This window comes from Salvia hispanica, chromosome 4 (assembly GCF_029641045.1).
Source record: "Salvia hispanica isolate PSC_SH4W2 chromosome 4, Shi_PSC_v1, whole genome shotgun sequence".
NCBI lineage: Eukaryota > Viridiplantae > Streptophyta > Magnoliopsida > Lamiales > Lamiaceae > Salvia > Salvia hispanica.
Window position 1 is genome coordinate 36,606,394 of NC_142695.1, and position 15,997 is coordinate 36,622,390.

Here is a 15,997-nt window from a genome sequence, read left to right on the forward strand (position 1 = left end):
GCCTAGGTCGGACAGTGCTGTCGACAGACCAGAACGAGTGGTAACGAACCAGTATCGTTCCTCGGGGAAGTATCCTTTGTCTCCACTGGCCAGGAGCCGAGCCACTTCTCATAAACTGAAAATAAAAAGAAAAAGAAAATTATAAACAGTATGTAAACCAAAAAGATCACACACAATAACAGGTATGAACGCCATCCATCCCCGGCAACAGCGCCATTTTGAAAGTGCAGGTTTTTTCTCGGTCAACGTATGTAATTGCAAGTGTATCCAACTGATCAGGATGAGATTCCCGACCCAGCTGAGTCGTTGGCACGACTACCGGGACCTGGTATCAAACAAATATTCCTCAACCCACTTTTACTGATTAGTATAATGGAGGTAAGGGTCGAATCCCACGAGGATGGACACGTTTGGATATTGTGGTGACATTCCTGGGTGTTTTTTGGTTAGCTACCACGCTTGGGTTGAGATTTTACCTAGGCAAGAAATAAAGGTGGTACTCTACTGATTAGTAGGCGTGAAAATAACAGGCATGTGGTTGTGTTCGTGAAAATAGGGGACAAGGTGTCTCAGAGGTATATGAAAGTAGACAGTTACTAAAAGAGGAAATTTAGACAACAAGGTATATCTGGTGGCTGATTGGCTTTCTGACAGGTCTGGAAGGTACAACTGAAAAGTAGGGAACAAAAGCAAAAGTAACTTACAAGTAAAGTGGTCCAAACTAAAGTTGATTTTGACGTTTTCTTCTTCACCAAGCATTAACAGAAATCATATGAACACAAACACCATAACTAAACTTAGATTCATGACTTCAAACTCAAGATCTATAAAATTAAAATACTCAAACTTAAGATGGACGGCGGACTGCAGTTTTACCTCTACTGACTGACATGCAAGGTGGTGATCACAGTGTGGATCGAAAAGATTCATGCCCAAAAACTCAGACTGAAATATAACTATAAAATTCGATCGACAATCACAAATCTAGCTTACTCGAAAGAAAAATACATGCACGCACTTAAAAGTTAAAGGCGATAACTAAATCTAACTTTCTTAGGCAAAATGAAGCAAACTCAAACCAAAGAGACATTCGGAATAGAAATTTCATAACTAAAACGTTTGGATCTTCACCAAGTACTTCAAAAGGCAACAAAGATAAATGTTTGCATAGATCCAACGAAGAAAGCAAGTAAAGATTAAACTAGAAAGCGAGTAACGATTGTTTTTGCCACTCCGGGCGGTGAAACTGCTATACTACTACGACGAACTGGCTGGAACGGTGGGATGATGACTACTCCGGTAGACTTTTGGACGTCAAGTGACCATAGCTCTGGCGAGGAACGAGAAAGTGGATGATGCTGAAGGACTAATCTTCTAGAGAGAATTCTACTAAATGTGTATGAGAGCCGAACTTCGAACCCCACCCTGTCTCTCTCCAAGTGGCTTCTTTTATAGGGAGGCTTGCCCTTGCTTTTAGGGTAGACTTCTTTCACGAATTTGACCTTTATGCCCTTGTTAATGACCATCCCAGCTATCCTTCTTCTCCATCTCGAGCCTTTTCTCTGGCATGCATCTTGGTCAGTATTGCACCCTTCTAGTGCTCTTTTCACTTGCGTCACATGAATCGTCTCCTACTAACTTGGATCCTTTAATCCTGCACACTTTAGCAACTGTTTTGCAGATAATACATGCATTTCACGACATACTGATCAGTAACCAAGGCTTAGAATACGACTTATCAAGATCCAACCAACAAAAATTGAATCTAAACAAGAATTGATGGAAGATTAGGAATGGGAAGCATGTGTATAATGATGAGATAAAAGAGTTATGACCATAAAACATCCCAACTCCATTGAATGGTTTGATGGACATGCAATAAAAGCAATCAACATGCCAAAACACACATGCCCCAAGCATTCTATTTGGTATAACCATCCCCATACAAATGATGCCCAAATTCTTGAACATCTTTACAAAAGATTTGGCATTCCCAACAAGACTAGGCATATACAAGAATGGATCCTCATATGGTGTATATTCAAAAGTAATCAAATAAGGTCTATTCACAAGATTCTCATTCTCAAGATTAAGCAACAAAGGATTATAAGGAACCGTTGATACATCATTCTTGCTCACATGAGAAATACTCCACAAATTGACAATCTCATATTTAACACATTGAGTAGGTTCATCACAATTCACATCAAGTTTGCAAGAAGGTGTATCAACCAACAAACCAAGTTCATCAATATGGATTTCATCCCATTGCTCCATCAATTTCAAGAGATTATCAAAAATAAGAGAGCAATGTGTCCATAAACCTTCATGCACGACATGGAGATAAAACACAACACCATGCATATGAAACTTGTAAAAAGCTACATCATGTATTATGAGAAACTTGTCAAAATAAGCCCCGCACAATTGCTCCAACAATTTTAGACCACAACTATGGGAACAATGTATCTTTATGCCATTAAACACAACACAATCCACAAGAGACATATGAGTGGAAAAATCCTTCACAAAACGGCCATAGAACACTCCAATCCCATTGAAGGGTCTCACCATGTTACCATAAAGTCATAGCAAATACCAAGCTCTAAAATCTTCAAAAATGTCACACTCTTTGGCCCTACTATCCCCAACAATGTACTCATGAAACCCATAGTCAACAACAATTGAAAGCTTAGGTGTCTTAGCATCCAAAAGAAACATTTTCACATTCATGCAAGAGTCCACAAGTGAAAGGTCATGTCTACCATTGCTTGTATTTATCAAGAAAGGATCAACATATGATGCAAAGATGGGCTTAGGCTTCAACAATTTAGACTCTCGATGCCACATAGCACACAAGTCAACAATGGTAAATCTATCAAAATAAATGGGCCTTTCTAATACAATCATATCCAAGGGAGAATCACAAGGAGACAAGGATAGTGCAATTGAACCTTGGGCAAGGAGTTCATCCACTTGCCCTTGATCCTTCTCCGGGGGCATAGTTTCCAAGTCATGTGCAATTTCATGCTTCACTTCCATGTCTTCAATTAAATCTCCTACAAATTCATCAACACAAAAAGACATAGAAGAAGTGTTAGTGGGTAAGGACTTATTTTCCTCACCAAGGGCAAGAGGCAAAGGATCATTTGGTGCCCACCCAAGGTTGGCCTTAGAATCTAACAAGCACCCTTTACTCACTTGTGCTTGTGGTTTTTCTCTCATTTGATATTTTTCTTTTCTCTCACCTCCACCACTCTCTCTTGACTTTGCACCTCACACTCTTGTCTTTTATCACGCTCTCTTGGCTTTTTAGACTCACTTTTACTCTCAAGCCTTTTCTCTCTCTCTCGTTCTTTTTCTCTACTAATTTGGTTTAAGCTCATCGAAGAGGAGACATTTCCATATACATCAAGAGGCTTATGTGAGAAATGGAAAGAAGGGGATGTAGTCAAATGACTTGATGAGTTACCTCTTTGGTTTGTGTTACCACCGCGTGGGTAGGTAGGCCTCAATTGAGCTCTACATGAGACTTCTTCTTCAATTGGTCTCTCAAACTTCTTATAGCTAGCATGATTTCTCACCCTCCTAGAATGTCACTCTCCATGAGACTTTGGAGCTCGTTCCCCATGACTTCCCCTACCAAGTCCATCTTCATGGTACCTCGATTCATAGCCACCTCTAGCTTCACCATAGAGCCCAACTCTTCCTCGTTGATTGCCCATCCCAAATCTATCATTCCCTCCATATCCTCCTCCAAAAGGCCCTCGACCAACATTCTCCATCCCAAATCTCCCATAGCCCTCATTCTCATCCCGATTTCTCATATTCCCTCCTTCAACTTCCCCACAAGACTCCACCCCTCCATGTTGGTTTCCTACCCCCAAACGACCATACTCTTCATTTCCTCCTCCAAACCGCCTATTTGCTCCATTACCCCTCGACAACTACATGTTCTATGCCGGAAGCTTTGAGATGTAGATGGTCACTTTTAGGAGTGACGGATCTTGATGCATGAACCTTCTTTAAGACTCCAACCAATGTGTTTTGATTGGATTTCCATCGGGTCTCGCACTCCTTCCTCCGGGCATCCCATTCTCTCATCTCTTGTTTGAGATCACGACTAAAATCTTCCATCATTTGCGACATCATGCTCACTAGATCTCCTTCGGGTTTGGAACTACTTGAACCCGCGCCCTTCTCGAATTCCTCCTCGTGGATGTCCCACATTTTGTTGGATCGAGTCATAGGAGGCATCAAAGTTTCCTACAAACACAAAAACAAAGACTAGGGACTAGTCTTAAAGAATAGTAAAATTAAGAAAGAGAGATTTAAGAAGCTAACTCACCCCAATGTAGTATCCCACCACCCCCCCCCCCCAAAGTCACTCACCAATTTCACTCGGTAGGTTTAGAATATAGTGGGGCTAGTATTACACACTCTCGATCCAATTCCCACTCGTTGGCGCCCGGACAACTCAATCAAGGTATACACCTCAAGAACATATGGACACCAAGTAGTAAATACCAAAGTAATAATTATTAAACATATGAAATCAAGGAAAACTAGGCCTAGAGCAAACACACACAATAACAAACACAAGACATGGGATGAAGCTTTTTGCTAAAATCTGGCTGATCTTTATGAATTTTTTTGGTATTGATCCCCGCGCCCAATTTGGATGAATTTTGGTGGATAGATTCCCAAACAAGTCTAGATCAAGGGAAAAATATCCATATATAGTCAGATTTGATAATTTGATAGGTTTTGTATGGTTTTCCCCAACTATGCCAAAACAAGGCAATGATGTTAACCTCCACATTTAACTAGGCAAACGAAGGAATTTTTTGATGAAATTTTGCAGGTAGCTTGGTCACATAACATAGATCGTAAACACCAAATTTCGGCTTAATATATGCACAATTGATCAATCCGATCATCCCAACAAAAACAGAGTCAAAACAAAGAACAAAAGGAAAATTAACCCAACCCAAAGCAACAATAGATCAAACACGTAGAGGGTACTAGGCTCTAGATACCAAATGATAAGGATCCATGTATTTTATGATCCATTTCCCAAGGATTACCCATTGATGATGCTTGATCTAACTATTTTTGTGAGATTGATTTTCAATTTATCAATAAAACAAAGGATAATAGATGATCTAACCAACAAAAATTGAATCTAAACAAGAAAGGATGGTAGATTAGGAATGAAAAGCATGTGTATATGAGATAAGAGAGCTACAACTATAGGACCTTAACCAAAAGGATGGAGACAACCATAGGCAACTTTCATTAGCTCTATCACCTCTTGGCTCCACTACTCAATGGATACACTTCATTGATGCATACCTCTACTTGAATCAATCTATGTAATTGAGACAAGCAACCTTCAAGGAAGGAATTGGATACATTCCTCAAAGAGGAAAAACTGACAAAGGATATATCTTAATCACAATCTTATCTAGAATGAAAAATGACACCAAAAGGTATTTATACTAAGGGCCCAAAATGTGGAAAAAGGCCCTCAAAAACTACGTCTCGGGTGATTCACCCGGTCGGGTGAATTGCAGGGTGCAAAACACCCGCCCGGGTGTTCTCTCTGGACTCCCTCGCCAGTTCTGCGCGACTTCTGTAAAACCGCCATAACTCCCTCATTCGGACTCCGATTGAGATGTGCAAGATACTCACACGAAGCTGTTTCCAAGATGAAGACGATGGTGGTAGTTTCATAGCTTTTGGATATCATCTCAATAGGACGGTTTCTGGTTGAATCCAGCTGTAGTTGAAATCCTTGACGCACGGCTTCCATGATCGTATCATCAGCCCCTCCCCGGCGATCTTTTAAAGTACACGGACATAAATTTTCCATGGTCGCCCCCTCCGTTGGCTTCCGACATCGCCCCGAGAGAGAAAAGAATCACCCGGCGCCAGCAGTTTTATGTGAAAAAAATCAGTTTTTTACATTATTAGTAAATCTAGCTGTGCTGTAAGCCTGTAAACATAGAAGAGATTTAAAATTTTGAACACAGAGAAACGGAGCAGTGTAGAGTGAGGAAGAAAGGGGAATAGTAAATGACTTGGGCTTTACCACTATTTTACCATTTTACTGGGCCACGTGTTTAAAGTTAATAAGTTATTGGTTTGAATCCAATATATACGGCTGAATTTAATTTTGATATACATAATAAAATACTTATTAATACAAATTATTGGTGGTATTCATTGTGAAAATTTGTGGTGAATTAGGATAAACATGGTGTGGGATTTGGAATGATTGGTAATAGTATCCATTTAAATATTGTAGAAAGGAGTGAATGGAAATTGCCATATTGGTGTGGAGTCGTGGGGGTGTTAATTTAAGTATTTTTATTTGCTTAGTTGGTGTATTTGTGTGGTATTTTTTTTTATTGGATAAATGTTAAAAAAAAATCAAAACAACATAGTTTCATTTTGGTTGAAAAAGTATGCTATAAAATTTCATAATATGATGAAAGATGAATGGGTGAGTGAATCTTTAAACGTTTTCAGTATATAGATACTTCTAGAAATTAGTTGTCGCAATCAATGTATAATAATACTATTGAAGTTAATGAGAAAAGTGGATGACATAGATTTTAATAAGAAATTGGTAAAATAAAATAACGAAGGAGAAAAAGTGAATAAAATATGAAAGAGAATGAATAAAAGTTGATAAAGTATTTTAGAGAATTTTTTCACTTTTGGATGAGACTATTTTTTATGGACGGACCGAAATGAAAAGATGAGACTATTTTTCGTGGATGGATTGAGCATTTTATTTCGCCCCCTTCCATTTTTTATCTTGGATCTGCCACTGATCGTCTCAATGTGACATGAAATATGATTTGTAAAGTTGTTAGTTTATAGTGACATGGTTGAAGAAAATATATTATGGTGTTTTCCCCTTTCAATTTACATACTTATGTGATAAGTTTGCAAGAAATTGCAGGTATCACAATAAGGTTATTAGCCTTGCTGCTCTCAATAAGGTTCCATCATCCCAACTGTTTCAGTAGAGATGACTCATTTTTAATAAATGAAACATCATTAATCATCTCGACTTTATTCTCTTCCGCGCTTGCAGAATGAGGCCCTGAATGGAGGCGGTACGCTGTTTGTCAACAAGCATCTAAGTCTCAAAGTTCGGGTGGTTCATGGGAATACGCTAATAGCGGCCGTCATTCTGAATGAGATTTGTATAAGTCCCATCCAACCATGCTTCATTTGCTTCTCTTTTTAGTTCTACTAAGATATCTAACTCCATCTCACTCACTTGCCAGATGCTAACCCTTTCTACCGAGAGATTAAAGAATATTCAAAAAGAAGCGTCCTCTGACTGCACAAGATTCCTAGTCCAAGTTACAAAGTATCATGCTGCACAAAATTGCAAGGTCCGAAGATTCTTTTCTATTTAAACTTATTTGACTTAAACTGATAATAAAAATGTGTTTTCATATCATGTTTTACCTTATCTGTCTTTCCTACTAATTATGACCGTCAGACATGGATAGTAGGAAAGTGGATAACGCTGAGAGAGCAAATGTTTGCACCAAGTGAGACCCATTTCCATCAGTTTGTGGTCCCAATCCTCCAATTTCGAAGAGACTGCACCTGTGGTGATCTCGCGGCCATGAGGCTGCCCCGTCGCGTCCAAGGCCTTGGATCTTGCGAGGTGGATGGAGTACAAATTAATATACAAGCCTATGATTTAGTTGATAACGATTTTAAATTGATAACTGACAACTATGTCAATCACCTACGTTGTGACTGTCAACACGAAGACATTTTTATGCCAACTAAATATAGTTGACATACTCATGTCTTCTCTTTGACATGTAAATATAGATGTCAACAGAAGACATATTATGTCAACTACATTTAGTTGACGTACAAATGTCTTCGCAGGATCAATTATTTGCAATACAATATATTTTATATTTAGATTATTACTACTATATGTCTTGCTTCAACTGCCTCAATTCTACTTCGGAGTTTTGCATGATTTCATTTGTTCATGCTGTTTGGACTATGGATATTCAGCATTTCAAATGTGGATTTTATTTGTTGCCCAATCATCAACGTGTCCAGAAATAGGTTTTCTTTTGAAACCATAGGCCCAAATTGGAAAATGAACAAGTAGCTAAAATTCCCTTGTTTGGTAGGAGTTTGCATAAGTGAATTACTCCTCAACAGTGCTCAACCAAATTGTCGAGTTCGGCCCAGAAAATAGTTCATGGTTGTCGGCCCAATGAGAACAACAAATAGGCCAACTCTATGGACTCCAATAAACGAGATTAGATAAAATAAAAAATTATATGAATATCAATCTCATTTTATAACATTTCGCAGTTTTACATATCGTGGAAGGTGAATTCAATAATTAACGAACACATCCTATTTGACGGCCATAGCAACCTTAGATCACAAGTACTAATTTAAAATCCTTCAGCGAGGTGGCTAACGAGGTACTCCCTCCATTTTAAGGAAGATGACCTCTTTCTTGGACAATACAAAATTTTATGCAGTTTTATTTTATTTATTAAATGGAGAAATAAAATAGGGATAAATTTATTTCAATCTTGGATTACAAGTAGATACTAATTAAAAAGAAAGAGTTTTTATTTTCAGAAATGAATTAAAGAAAAAAGAGTTTATATTTTTAGAAAATGAACAGAGTATAAAATAAATAAATAAATTGCGTTAATTGATCAGGAAATAAGAATTAAATAAGCTTCTTCTATTTTATTGGCGACTTTCAACTTTGCTTTCTTACTGAATCCACGCAATTTGAACAACTATGTCTTCTTGAAGACCTTAATCCGTTAGTTCAATTTTCCTCTTCTCTGTAAATTGATAACCATACCTTTTGATAATCTTCAACAATAAACTATTTAAACTATGATTAATTTAAACTACGATAATCTTCAGCAATAAAGACTTTTGGGAGTTATAGTTTTTTAATACAAATTTGATAGTAAGATATAGAGAGAGAGAAAATGCAATAAAAACAGTGTTAATGAATATTATTAAAGAGAATTAGTACAATGTTCAATTCTTCACAATTCGTCACTTTTCAACATAACTCGTTGGTAAAGTCGTCTGCCTCACCTAAAACTACAATAAAATAAAGAATCAAATCAATTTGCAATGCACAAAATAAATAATCAATATGTATTAAAACGATCATCTGTAGAGCAAAGCATAAGATGTATGAGACCCATGAAAATAATCAATCGAACAATTCACACCACATAATTTTTGGAGGCTTCCCTAGCCATCCAAATCAAGAAGATAAAGATATAGTAACTACAAATTAAAATCAATCAAAGTGACAAATAGAGAATAAAAGTATTTATTTACCCGGGAATGAGAGAGGGAGGTGAATATGTCTACTTTGTGAGAATATATAGCATAAATGATTCCATGGATGTAACCAAAAGAAGCGTCAATAAGAAGCAAATCCAAAACTCAACCTGTTAATTTCATCAAAATCAAATATAAATATAGTAGTAATTGTATACTATCAAATTAAAGGAAAGTATTAATTTAAAAGAGAAATAGAAGTACCTAATATGAGGAAAACACCCAGTGGATGAAGAAGATTTTTTTCATTATGCGCAACACATTTGTAAGTGAAAACTGCATACTTCCCAGCTACGAATACTCTCACATTCTCAATAAACATATCTAATCACAATCACATATTAGAGCATCTCCAGTGGTCGGCTAGCCACCGGCTAGCCGATTCGTCGCGCTAGCCGGTCGGCTAGCCGAACCATTGGGGCCGGCGAGCGGCAAATCGGCTAGACGATCGGCTAGGGCTGGCCGATCGGGGGGCGCTGGCCGATGCGCTGGCCGATCGGCTAGCCGCCATTGTGGCGGCCCGATCGGCTAGCGATCGGCCAGCGCCTATTTTCGTTTTTTTTTTTTTTTTTTTTTTTTAAAAACCTATATAAACGCGATTTTAGTTTCATTTTCATTTGCACCACTTGTTTTAACGAGTTTTCTATCTCTCTAACTTTCTGTACAAGAGCATCATCGAGCGATGGATCACAACAACGAGTCCGGTCCAGTGACGAGTGGATCTCAGACTCCCACGACACCTGTGGGATCTGGATTGGGGCAGATGGGCCCGGGGTGGAACGTCCCTTGGCCGCAGATGATGGGGATGATGGGCGGTGCGCCGGGGGGGGTGCAGGGGGGTATGCCGGGGGGTATGCCATGGGTGATGCCGGGCGGGGGACAGGGGAGCGGTGGGCAGTCAGCGCCCGGGTGGGGGGGTATGCCCCAGATGCAGCAGATGCTGCTACAGCAGCAGATGATGCTCCAGCAGCAGATGATGGGGCTGCAGGGGGGGATGCAGCACGGTATGCATCCCGGGATGCAGGGGGGGATGCTGGGAGGGGACACGTAATATCGTCCCTCCCTCGATTTTTTGACGGCTGCGTCTCACACGTCGTCCCCGGTGGAGACGCAGTTCACTGGGAATGAGACTTTCTCATTACAGGAGTTGGGGATCGATCTCGTGGATCCGGCTACCCCCGTTCCAGCGCGTCGGCCCGCGCCGAAGAAGAAGGGGAAGGCCAAGGCGGCCGGCGAGTCGTCGCAGCCCGCCGCTGACGACACCCCCACACGGAGGAAGTGGACGGAGGACGAGTACGTCGGGGTGGCCAAGGGGTGGTTGGAGGTGTGTGACGATCCGCTGGTGTCGAACGAGCAGCGAGTCGTCAACATGTGGGCGAAGATCAGAGCTTCCTATAGGCAGCACTGCCCGCACGGGAAGGACTTCAGCAATGAGGAGGTCCGGAAGGGGTGGGGGCGCATCAGGGCCGCGGTTGGCCGTTTTGCGAATTTGTACGCCAACGCCCTCCGTCAGCTTGGTAGTGGGCAGAACGAGGACGACGCCCGGAGGATAGCCAAGGGTCAGTTCCCCCTGCCGGGGACGTATAAGGAGTTCACCTTCTGGGAGTGCTTCTTGTTGCTGAAGGACTCCGAGAAGTTCCGGGCGGGGTGCGAAGCCGGGTGGCAAAAGAAGCAGAGGCTGAACTATTCCGGCGACTACAGCGGCAGCAGCGCCGGATCCCACGACCTCCCCCCGGATGCTCAGGAGCGTCCATCCCCTCCTTCGTTTACCGGTCGCCCTCGCCCGGTTGGACAAAGGCGGGCGAAACGGGCTGCGAGGGGAGGATCTCCCCTATCGCCCCGTGAGGTCTCATCCGCCCTCCCCCCCGCCCCACTCGAGTACGCTCTCCATTCGCGTAACCATACGCGGGATCAGATGTTCAAGGTCTTGCAGGAGTGGAGGGCCGCCACTGACCCCACGGAGAAGATGTTTCTGAAGGAGTTGCTCGATAGCATACGGGCTGATTTGGCACTCGCCAGGGAGCGGTTGGGGGGTACCGACGTGGACTCGGATACCACGGGTGGCGGCAGCGGCGGCGATGACGGCGGCGACGGCGATGACGGCGGCGACGACGACGAGGAGTAGATAGTAGCGGGGCTCGTGTGCGGAAGCCCCTTTTTTTTTACAAAAATTCATGTAATTTTTTTTTTTTGAAACTTTGTACTTTTTTTTGAATGAAATGAATTAATTTCCCGTATATGTGTCGTAAATTGAATTCCGTAATTTAATCGTAATTTTAATTCCGTAAATGCAGTATTTTTTGAATTATTTTTTTGCGGCTGGCCTATGGCTGGGCTATGGCTGGCCTAAATCTGATGTGGCAGGAGGATTTTGTAGTGCTGCTGACGTGGCAGGGGAGGGAATGGCTGGGCTATGGCTGGCCTATGCACCACTGGAGATGCTCTTAGCATAGGAAAGCAAGTGAATCTAGGCAAGCGAGATCGTGAAGAATAGTAAACGGAGTTGAATTTAAATACGTACGACAAGTTCGACGACATCGAGTGGTGATCAACCAGCTTTTCTTCTCTCTCTTTCTTTTTTTTTCTTTTAATTTCGAAGAAGAAGAAAATAGAGATTGAATGAAATTATCTTTCCTAACCTCCCACTCACTCACGTATATATATGAAATATGGAAACTAATCTCCACTAATAAGAAGAAACATGGAAAACCAACTAAGTAGGATTATATATTTATTAGAATTAATTTCTGAATTTTATATTAATTGCATTTATATCCTTCAGTATAAAATGATCGTTCAAAACCTCCCAAAACTCCTCTTTTATATATTGTATATATTAGGTGTGCAAAATATATTAAAACAAAATGACAATAGATTAATTTTGTAGGACAAACGAACGAAAAAAAAAAACTATTTTCGGAGGCGTAGATAGTATTGTTTACCATCATTGCAATCCTTTCATCTTAATTCAACTATATATAATTTTCCAAAAATATTGTGGCAAATATACCTCTGTCATGCTCTAAATTTGGGGAAAATAAAAATCTGGGCTATTTGATTTAATAATCCTATTAATCAGATTTGATACGTAGTTATATACGATGATTATATCTCATGATTAAATTTGCATTTTGTTTGATTTATGAGATTGAATCTCATAACTTAGTCTTATATGGATAATTATGTGATAATTAGTCATAGTCAACCACATCATACTAAATAATATCACACATTAATTCTAGATTATATCTTACACTATTTTATGTAGTAAACCGAACACCATCCTAATCTTAGTTATACAGAATAAAATAGTCTATCATTAACTTTTTTTTTCCTGATTAGGTTAACTATATTTATCGAGTGTAGGACCATTACAACGATCTCTCATGGATTGGACCCATAAATATGCAGCCAACGAAAAGGCCCGCCAATTGATCTGTTTGTTGTTTAAAATCATACAGATATTAAGCTAAAGAAATTAAAGAGAGATCCTATTGTCTTAGAATTTGATGACATGAAATCAACTCATCAACTGTACAATGAATTTGAAGAATCTAGTTGGGATCTCTTTATTTGTAACTAAATAATCCTGAATGTACTATTCAAAAATAAATCGAATATCATTCAAATTGCAATTACAGAATCAACATTATATTATGAAACACAATTTAATTGGCAACAAATATTTCGCCAATTAATAATTGTAATCTTTGAATTTAAAAAGAATGGTGACACGTGTCCACTGTACGATCTTTGAATTTAAAGATTTGATTAGGACATAATCATGAATTGATAGTGAAAGACTGAATTGTCCTCTGAAATTACATTAGTTTTGTTGAATTTAATGAGGCACACGTTCAATATTTTTTGATTGGTACAACATTTTATGTTGGTCTACATTTTAGGTTCATAGGCAAACATATGGTTGTGGCCATAACTTTGTGATAGTTGCAACAATGACAATGATGTGGTTCAATTATTTAGATGCATAATTAATGCCATCGTTGCTATTATAGTATATAGTGTATAATTATTACTAGCCATTTCTTGCAAAACAAACAGGAGGTTAGCTTATAGCAGTCCACGCATAAAAATAAATTATTTTTTATAATTTTGATTTCTTAGTGCAATAATTTCTTCATGGGAATGTATAGTGGGTTATATTTGCTAGTCTTTAATTCATAAATCATAAAGATCTAGTACAACGTATATTTATCACCTTTACCATTTTCAGATCATATGTATCTGCAAATTAATTTATGTATGGGGTAATTTGAGATTTGGAAAATGAATATTGAGATGAGAAAAGAAGAGTGTGTGTTAGTTTTGGATGAATAGGGGGGAGGGTAGGATGATGATGATAGGGTATACAACAGTGCTTAGCTTTGTTAGGACAATAGAATGGCCCATCCATGTGTGCACATGTATGCCTGCTCCTATCTCTCATTTATTTCTCTTAATTGAGTGCGTGTGTGTGTGTGTGCTCTTTTCTCTCTCACACACACACCCGCATGTATGTGTGCGTGCCTCTAATTATTTCACATTCCCATTTATCTATATATTTTCTCATCCCATTGATTTAGGAGTATAAGATAAATGATCTTCGTTGTCAAATCATATTCTTTAAATTTGAAAAGTTTAAGTTGACTTGAGTTCAGCAGTTAAACAAATTCTTTACTATTCTAGCATGTGCTTAATTTGGTTTACTGACTAGTCATCTATATATGACTATCAGCTCTATTTGTTTAATTGTATGATCGAATCATTATTCATATAGTATTATTTATTCTGGTTCCTATAAACATTTCGTTCAATCGCATAAATTAACTCTCTTTGGTTGTTTCTGTTACATTTTAAAATAGAATTTTTATTTTATTAAAATCCATGCATAGTATTTTTTTTAATTGGCATATTCGAATCTTAATCTAATTATGTTGCCGATTATAACATGAAATTAGGATTGAACTCTCCCCATTCACATAATTTCACTTCCATAGTGGTGTAATACTATAATGTAAAAGTAGGTCACATACTGTAGTATATATACATGTTATATTGACATAAAAGTGTCACAATCTCCGTACACGATGAGGATTTTGGAGGATGAGAATATAACCGTAATTCCCGGGGTTCAACCGCTATTGATGGTGCCAATTGCCAAACACTCCCCAATTTGAAACTCTCTTTCTTTCTACCCAATGCATGTTCCCATTTGCATAATCAACCATGTGCATGCCACATACTCCTACTAGTGTAAATATTATTAGCTCTCACTTGTCCAAATCTTAATTAAAACAAATTAAAATTGTTCTACCATGTGACATCTCACCTCCATTTAATGGTATTCCTAAATTCCTAGTACTTTTTTTTTTCTTCAGCTTCAATTTTTGTTCAGTTTTCTTATTATGAATTAGGATTATTAAACTCCTAATTCGAGTGTATACTTTCTTGTTTTAGTATATCGGTAGCTTTTTTTTAAATTAGTGATTGAGATCTTAGGGCATTATAAATTTTAGTAGGTGATGGAACAGTGATTTTGAGGGTCTTAATTAACCAAAAAACACTTAATTACTCAAAATCTTATAGTATTACATTTAACTCTTATTCATCACCCATGTTATTGTGAGTCGTGACCACATTAACCCCAACTTGACCACATCATGATTTTTTTGCCATCTCTCGCTCTCTCTTTCTCTCTCTCTCTCTTCACACACACACACACACACACACACACACATACACACACGCGCGCTTTATCTGCAACAAAACAGTATCAATGGGCGTGATTTCGGCAATATCGTGTAAAATAGTGTATTTATCAAAATGTTGCATTGAGCATGCGTATACGTGATCTGTTAGGCTTACGCATATCTGTTATCCAATTCTCTTAGTCCCATTACAATTTTTTCAACATATTATCTTGCTAGGTGAGTTAAGATTAATTAGAAAAAAAAAGTGTTTGGATTCACATGTTTAATGTTGTTCTTATGCTAATCAAATAGAATAAAAGCTAGCTGAAACTTTTAAGTGTTTTATATACTTGGCTAATTTTTTTTTTGCATGTATTTATACAGCCAAAGTTTCGGATATTTGATGAATTTCTACTTGAAAGTTTTCAGCTCCATATTTGTAAGTGGTAACTGTTGAAATTCAATAAATGGCGCCATTTTAAATTTGTCAATTTTTCGTTTATATGAAATATATTTGATCTAAATTTCACAAAATTGGGGATGAACACAAGGGTGAGACTTTGTTCAAAATAAAACAAAATGAGAAAAAAAGGATCTAAACTCCAGCCAACAAGCCATAGTCAAGCCGAAGAAACATATCCTATCATTTGCTCTAATACTTAAATACTAGGTATGTAATGAATGAGCAAAGACAATATGATAACACTATTACTTCTTCTTATACTGAGTTTAGAGCTTATCGTTTACAACTAACTGTTCGGTTCGAAAACACGCTCTTTAGTATACCAACTCTAACACTCTATGCATCAAGTTAATGTCAACCACACACCAAAACCGATTCCTCATTCATAATTCTCACATGTTCAAAAATGAATACTTTCTATTCATAAGTACCAATTTGATATTATTCTATACGTTAA

General features: G+C 38.5%; 1 pseudogene; it reads left to right on the plus strand.

The window, feature by feature from the left end:
- Window positions 1-6,500: 6,500 nt before the first annotated feature.
- Window positions 6,501-8,118, plus strand: LOC148928569 (very-long-chain aldehyde decarbonylase GL1-3-like; annotated as a pseudogene).
- The last annotated feature ends 7,879 nt before the right edge of the window (window positions 8,119-15,997 follow it).